Genomic DNA, 8,007 nt, shown 5'->3' on the forward strand with positions numbered 1-8,007 from the left:
AACATAATATGAGCATTTTCTAAATGGAATATTCACAGTTGGGAATGAAATCTTGATGTAGGCAAATTACATCTTTAAACCTATTGGCTTAATATGAAGAAAATACAAACTTGTGATATTTCTAATTTTTTTTTTAAATGCATCCCTTACAAGTGAATTTCTACAGAATTAGAGTTGGGTGAAGTGAGAAGAAATAGATGTACTGGGGGATTGAAAATTCAAGGTGACTTTTATAAAAAATCGAATCGCCCTACTTTGGTTCAAATACTACAAGTTTTCCACTTCCCAGACCTTGCTTTGCAGACGGCAACACAGAATGGTTCTGGTTCAGTTAGTGCCCTGCTAGAATGAATTATGAGAGGTACAGGTAGGACTTAGTGAGTTGGAGCTGCTGCACTGAGTCCTGAAAACAGTGTATGTAGTCGGGAAACATCAGAAATAATCACAAAAAAATGACCCCATAAATCTTAAACACCTCACTAAAAAACATGTCTAGAAACTAATGCTTACCGCATAGTTTTTCATGTTGAGGAAGCAGATATTCCTTGGGTTATTCCATTGAGCCAATTTCTTAAGCTCAGCTTGCAAATAATACATAGCCAATTGTGCTTTGCCTAAAATAACAGGCACTAGGATAACATGGATAAATGGGATGGCATCTTTAATTTATAGCTTTGGTCTTTGATGATGGTGGCCTTAGTTTGCTTTATAATGGTGATAGTTCTGGGGGAAAGGTGTAGAATTTCAAAGAATTAGTACTTGAAGAAGTGCACCTGACATTTTGTGTAAGATGAATGCTTAGATTTAGGGCATGACCCTCTGGTTAAAAAGCATCCCATACAGAGTTCACTGGCATGGACGAGGAGTAAAACAAATTACTTGATTGATTTTTGAATTAACCAACCTGGAGACCCGCATGTTCACAGTTATTTGTAAATGAACAATTTCAAATTAACAGAAAAAAGCTCCTACCCTATAATTTTTAATCCCTTAAAAAAGTCAAATAATAACACGGTTTCCACAGAAGCTAACAACTTCATTTATTGTTTCATCAAAAGCCTTTACTGACTTGCTTGCTGGGACACGTTCCCTTATTATATGCTCTCACTGCAGCATGTCTATGCATATATTTCCTGATGGGATTATTTTATTGATGTCTGTCGTACATACCTGTATGTGAGATACATGAAGACGGGGATCTTGGCTGCTTTTGTATTTTTAGTGTCTGTACAAGGCACACTTAATGGATATTTGTTGACTGAATAATAAATGAATCAGTCTGGTCCATCGTCCTGGGGGCTCTCATAGCCTACATAGATAGATAGAACCCATGAATTAATGTGACCCAGTAATGCCCACAGGATGACATAGACATGTGCATAGAATATACTAGCGAAACAATGTACCTCAAGTTCTGAGGTTTATTTCAAGGAGCAATCAAGTGACAAAGGAAATTGCAGTGATACTATCTCCTTTATGCTTAGCTGATTATTTAATACCTTTTTTTTTTTTTGACATATCTTAATTAGTAGGACTTTTTCATGTCAAGTGACAGAAAACCTAAAGTCAAGTTGGCTTTTAACAAAAAGAAGTAGAATTCCATTTCTAATAACATCAATAGTTAGGTATTTGACCTGACCCTTCCTCTTAGAAAAAATAAAAATGCTATATTAAATAAAATATTTTAGAAAGTATTGGAGACATGCTAGATTGTGAGAAATTAAAGGCCATTGTCAAAGAAGGTGGGAGCCCAGAGAGGTAAATTGAGGATTCTTGTTTTGTTCAAAGAACATTTACCAAACCGGTTTTTTTGGGGGGGGAGCAGTTTTGTTAGGTACAGGAGTCAGAAGACAAGACACAGCATTTTTTCAAGATGGGGCACCTCATGGGAGATCACCCCCAAGAAAGCTGGAACTCAAAAGGCCATTCTTCAGAGTAAGGGTGATCCAGAATTTAATCTGCTCTAGATCTCTACTCCCAGGGGCTTGTAGGAAAATGTACTTTTGTGCTGAACAGAACAGCGTTTAAAAGGCCCTGAAAAGTTTGAACAATAGATTGGCCCTCAAGTGAATGTTTAGCTTAAATCTGCATCACTTTGGTGGTCCAATATGCATCCCAGAATTGGCAGAGCGAATCCAAATCTTTGGATAAAGGTATCTTTATCCTCGGTCCTGAATGTCTACAAAACAATTTCTAAGTTAAATGACAAGCTAAAAAAAGGTGGGGGGTGGTGAGTGGGCAACTAAGCCCAGAAGAAAATAGGGAACCATATCCTAATCCTAATCATTGTAATAGACTCCAAGACAAGGATTTGAAGGTATGTAGATGATTTGGGCAGTGCAAGTGACACTAGCTGGGAAATGGAGATGTGAGATCGGGAAGGCAGCCAATAAAGCCCGGTGTAGGAAATTAGAATTTAAACTCACGGGGAAACTGGGAAATAGTACAAAACACATATCTCAGAATAATCCCATCTAAGAGGTGAGGAAACTCACCTTTATGCCAATTCTGGTCGAGCGAACACGTTGACGGTTGCTTCCATGTGGGGGTTGATGTTGTGAATTGCTTTGCACTACTAGCCAGCCACACACATGGGTAGCAGAGTTGCCCTGGTTCTGAGGAGAAGAGCCATCATGTGCAGAATAGACAGCCGACGTGGCAGCTGGGAGTCAGCAGAGCACCAAAAGTTCCCAGGGATAAGGGCAGGGCACTGGCAGCAATGGCTACAAGAGAAATAATAGAAACAGACTCAGAAAGACCAAAGATAAAATGATCAGACACTGATCAGAAAGCCCTAAAATAAAGACAAATTTGCAAAGTCTTAGGATGGTACAGAAAACTATAAGAAGTGACAGATTTTGTAAATAAACCAAATAGAACTTCAGGAAATAAAAAATACAATAACCTAAATTAAAAGAACTGAATGGGTGGTAAATTATACTTCAATAAAGTTGATTAAAAAAAAAACTCTGTAGATGGGGCTTAATAGCAGATGGAATGCAGGTGAATAGAGCATTGGTGAATTGGAGGATAGACGGGTAAAAAATTATCCAGAGGCAAAAAGAGGGAAAATGCAGATGAGAGTGAAAAGGTCTAACATCTGATTAGAGTCCAATAAGGAGAGGAGAGAGTGAAAAAGAAAAGATATTTAAAGAGACAGCAGTTGATAACTTTCTAGAACTGAAGACAGACTCTAATCCCAAAGACTCAACCCAAAGAATCCAAATCAGGAAAAGAAAAAAAGAAACTCCTATCTAGACACACAGTGAATCTATAGAGAACTGAAGACAAACCGTCTTGAAAGCGGTCATAAAAAAAAGATTACTTCCAAGGAGTGGCAGTTAGTAGACTGGTAGCTAGCTCCTTAACGATAATAATGGAAGCCAGTATTCAATAGAATATGATCCTTATTAAGTCGAAAATATATCCACCAAAATAAAATCCTATACCTTAAAAAAAAATTTCAAGATTGAAGATGAAATAGCTATTTTAAGTTAAAAATCCATACTTCATTACTAGCAGGCCCTGACTAAAAAGTTCTGAAAGTCAAAAGGAAGAAGAATGATCTTACATTGAGGGTTTGATGTGCAAGAAGTAATTCAAAACAAAAAAGTGGTAAATATATTGGTACATTTAAGTAAGTATTGGGTGTATAAAACAATAATGTCTAATGGGGTCAAAATGTATAATTAAAGTCCATGACAAACAATAATGAGAAGTGGAGAAGGAGTTAGGTGGAGCTGAAGTCTTCAAGGAAGTAGGGAGAAGGTAGAGATTAAACATACATAGGATACACATTGGAATTTTTAGGTCACCACTAAAAGAAAAGAAATTGAAAAGAATATAAAGTAGTTGAAAAAATGGAGAAATAAAATATAATCAACTCAAAAGAAGGTAAGAAGAACAAAAAAGATATAGGGAAGGTGAGACATAGAGTATATAGAAATGATGAGAGAGTATCATGACCTAAGGTTTATAATTAATATAATTCTGTGCACTTGAATTGTTTTAATCAGTTGACTGAATTTAATAAATATTTATGAAATACCTTTTCTGTACAAAGATTTCTAATTGAGGTGGCATTTCCTGGGGTAAGGCCACCACCTTGGTTAAAAGGTATATTCCCATGAGGAAGCAAGATAGGGAAGGCAGGCTTTGGCCTCAAGTTTGTGGAGGAGGAAGGGATGGGGGTAGGGCGAGTTTAGCAGGGGCCAAGGAAACTGGGCCAGGAGTCGAGGTCTGTTCCAGAGTGGAGGCCATAGGGAGGGGAAAGAAGGAGATGAGGGAGGAGTGGCAGAGAGTAGAAGAGGTCAAAGCCATAGAGAAGACAACCAATTGGAGGTGAGCAGGAGAGGAGAGGAAAGGAGGGGCTCAGAGGAGGCTCCATGTAACATGAACAGGAGAATGAGATACAGGACCCAGAAATAAGGAAGTCAGGAGGAGGAACTCTTTTATGGGGAGTCAGGGAGGAAGAGGAGGAAGAGGCTGAGGCAATATTAATAATATTTAACCGCCAGGGTAACAATGGTGAGGTCCAAGGCCAGCAGCATCCTGAAGTCCCCATTCCAGGCCTTACCCCCCAGCACCACGCCAGGATTGGTGGGTATGGTTAGGTCTTGGGAGGGGGAGAGTCCTGGGGAGGGGACAGGGTGCTAGGCAGCAGGGTTTGGAAGTATTTTATTTTTTTTTTGGTTTCAGGAGTAGTAGTATTTAGTGATGTATCACTTATAACACTCAGTCTGCACTTGAAATTTGAGAAGAGTTTAAAAAAATAAAAATAGCAAAATCAATCTAAAAATTGGAAAGGAAATAATAATTAAAGGTAGAAATTATAGAACTAGAAAACAAACAATAGAGAAGATTTTAAAAAATCCATAATCTATTTTTTTATTTAATGACTGATCTTGTTAGAGATTTTTCCAAAGAAAGAAAACATAAATAACTATTATCAGAAATAACAGGGACATCACTATAGATCTTCCAGTTCTTAAAAGGTTAGTGAGAAATGGGGTGCCTGGGTGGCTCTGTCGGCTAAGCCTTGGACTCTTGATTTCGGCTCAGGTCATGATCTCAGGGTCCTGGGATCGAGCCCTGTGTTGTGCTCCCTGCTTGAAGGGAGTCTGCTTGAGATCCTCTCCCTCCCTCTTCCTCAGCCCCTCACCCAGCTCGTGCACGTGTGTGCTCTCTTTCTCTCTAAAATAAGCAAGTAAATAAATCTTAAAAAAAAAAATAAAGCTTAGTGTGAAAGAAGTATGAACAACATTATGCTGATAACTTGGAAAATTTAGAAAAATTGAAACATTTCTATTAGAGAAATGAACTTATCAAAGCATACAAAAGAAGTAGCAAGTATGGATAGTTATCTAATGACTAAAGGATCTGGAACCATAGTTAAAGCCAGAGAATATCCCAAATTATATTTTCCAGTGACTTCTGTCTGCCATTCCAGAAGAACTACTTCCAACCTAAAACTCTCAGAGAATCAGAAAAGATGACCCTGTTCCCAATTAAAATTTTAATGTCCTAATAATATTGCTACCACCTATTAAGATGTGTAAGAATTGTACTCAGGAAGAGAAATCATGCACAAAATATAAACAAACATTATTATCTAGCTTCTGCTGCCATCAGATGCCCAACCTGCCAGCAACAAAGACCAGAACTATGTCCCTGACATAGTGTGATCTGTCTAGGGAATCAACCCGTCACTTGGGAGCAAGTATATCTTGTCAGAGTTGAGAAACCACAGAGGGATGGTGGCTCTTACCGGAGATTAGCATTCCCAGCAGGAACTCCTTGGGCTGGAGGGACGTAGAGAGTATTACCAGAGCCCAGAAGCTGGGGCCTTTGGGTAGAGGCTGGAACCATGATGGCACAGGGAGACACAAAGGGAAGGGCTACACGTGGTGGGAGCCTCAAAGAGGAGACACAGCTGCTGCCCAGCCACTGCCCTAGAGTCTGAGTGACAAAGAAATGCCCTGGTTTCTCCTCTCCAATATTCTAATCTTCCTCCAATCCCTCCCTTTGGTCACATTCAACCGAAAACCAGAGGACAAGACAATCTGCTAATGTAACACATAAATTTATTTCTCTTGGGGCACAGAGCAAGGTGAAAGATGGTGAGTGTATCTGGAGGGCAAACAAACTATACAGGATAGAGGAGGAATAATTATCACCAAAGTTAGGCAAGGGGTTACCTCTGGGAGGTGGGAGAAGTATATAGGTGCCTTCTGACGTGCTAGAAATATTCTCTCTTGCCTTGCTTGGTGGTGACATTGGTGTTTGCTTTATAATTGTTTTATTATTATTATTATTATTATTATTATTATTATTATTATTTTAAATAAAAAGAACACAGCCTCTTTGTTTCCTCTTGAGACATCAATGTTCGGTTTGTATGAGAGCGCGCCCAGTACTAGAGACAGTGGCCAGGTCTTCCATTTGCTCCAAAGCATTCCAGTGGAGGAAAAGCCTAAACAGGATCTAGACGGTTTCCATCTGTCACTATTCAGCTAATCAGATCTATAGCTTGGTATTCCTTGAGCAGGACGGCCCCAACAAGGTCCCATGTGATAACAGCCAAGGGTGGAGGTGGGAGATATGGAGGATTCAACACGCACGTGCAGTTTAGCCCGATGTCCCCATGTGCTCTCTAAAATTCCCTTATTTGGTCAGAGCTGAGAGTGGTGTCAGGGTGGTGGCCCATCTTTGCTCACTGCTCCTCTGATTCTGCCCTTCGGCTTTCGAGGGAGAGTAGGTTCAGATGGTCTCGGAGCTGGTGGGGGCCATTCCCTTGGCAGCTTGCTGGGCTAACCAGTACTTGTAGCTTTTGGGTCTCGGGGCTCTCAAGGTTCACCACAGATATAGGTACCCTCACAGTGTCGAGTCCATTCACTGTCGCCCACTGTGTAATGGGCTCTTCCGGTAACCTTAATGCATGTGGGGCGATCACAACACCGATTTTTAAAAAATTTTTTATTTAAATTTTTAGTTAACATATAATGTATTATTATTTCCAGGGGGAGAATTTACTGACTCATCAGTTGCTTATAACACCCAGTGCCCTCCTTAATGCCCATCACCCACTCCATCTCCCCCGCCTCCCACCCCTCCAACAACCCTCAGTTTGCTTCCTAGAGTTAAGAGTCTCTCAGGTTTTGCCTCCCTCTCTGATTTTATCTTATTTTAGTTTTGAAGAAATGGTGGGCAACTATTTCAGGGTTTAGTTCGCATTTGAAGTTGTTCTTCATCCCCACCTCCAGGTGACAGCTTCTCAGAAACTTCACAGTCCTCTCACTTGCCCTGGTCTGGATCTTCTCGACTTTTCCTTCTTGTCTCAGCAATTTCTCCTCCTCAAACCGTTTCTTGTTTTCAGGGGAGGCATATACAGCCAGACCTTGAGAGAGTAGTCAATTCTGGCCCAAAGATTTCTTCACTGAGACCAGTTCCCCCCGGGACGCCAAGTCTTCCCACCGCCCGCGTGAGGAGGAGCTCCAGGTTGCCTGCGGGCCCGTGGTGGTGTCCTCCGCTAGCTTGTGGAGCCCTGTGGCCATTGCAGGCCCGCCTTGCGGCCCTCTCTGGACAGCAGCACCTCCCATGCACGATGACCATGTCCTGACTGTGAGAGAGGCTCAAGTCCTGCTCCAGGCTGTGGGTGGCCCCTGCAAGTGAGTGTGACCTCAGCAAACCCCGGCTCCTCGCCGCAGGGCCCTCCCCCTGCAGGGCGCACTCCCCCCCCCCCCCCCCCCCCCCAGGCAGCCCCTCCCTGTTTCCCTGGCGCCTAGTGAGAACCTATAATTGCTTTTAAACCTCACATATATTTTAGGTTCTTTTTTGTATGAATGATGTAGCTCATAAAAGTACAAACAAGAAAATTCCCAGAGTCACATAACTGAGAAACCCAGAAGTAGGATTAACTTTAAGTGCCTTTTATTCTGAGGGTCAGTTGTTGTCAGCGATGCTCTTCTCTGTCATCCCACCTCATCCTCAGGGTGACCACAACAATCT

General features: G+C 41.2%; 1 pseudogene; it reads right to left on the bottom strand.

Moving 5' to 3' along the window:
* Positions 1 to 6,759: 6,759 nt before the first annotated feature.
* On the bottom strand, positions 6,760 to 7,611 carry LOC116640516 (annotated as a pseudogene).
* Positions 7,612 to 8,007: the final 396 nt, after the last annotated feature.

This window comes from Phoca vitulina, unplaced genomic scaffold, assembly GCF_004348235.1.
Source record: "Phoca vitulina isolate PV1807 unplaced genomic scaffold, GSC_HSeal_1.0 scaffold20, whole genome shotgun sequence".
NCBI classification, from domain to species: domain Eukaryota; kingdom Metazoa; phylum Chordata; class Mammalia; order Carnivora; family Phocidae; genus Phoca; species Phoca vitulina.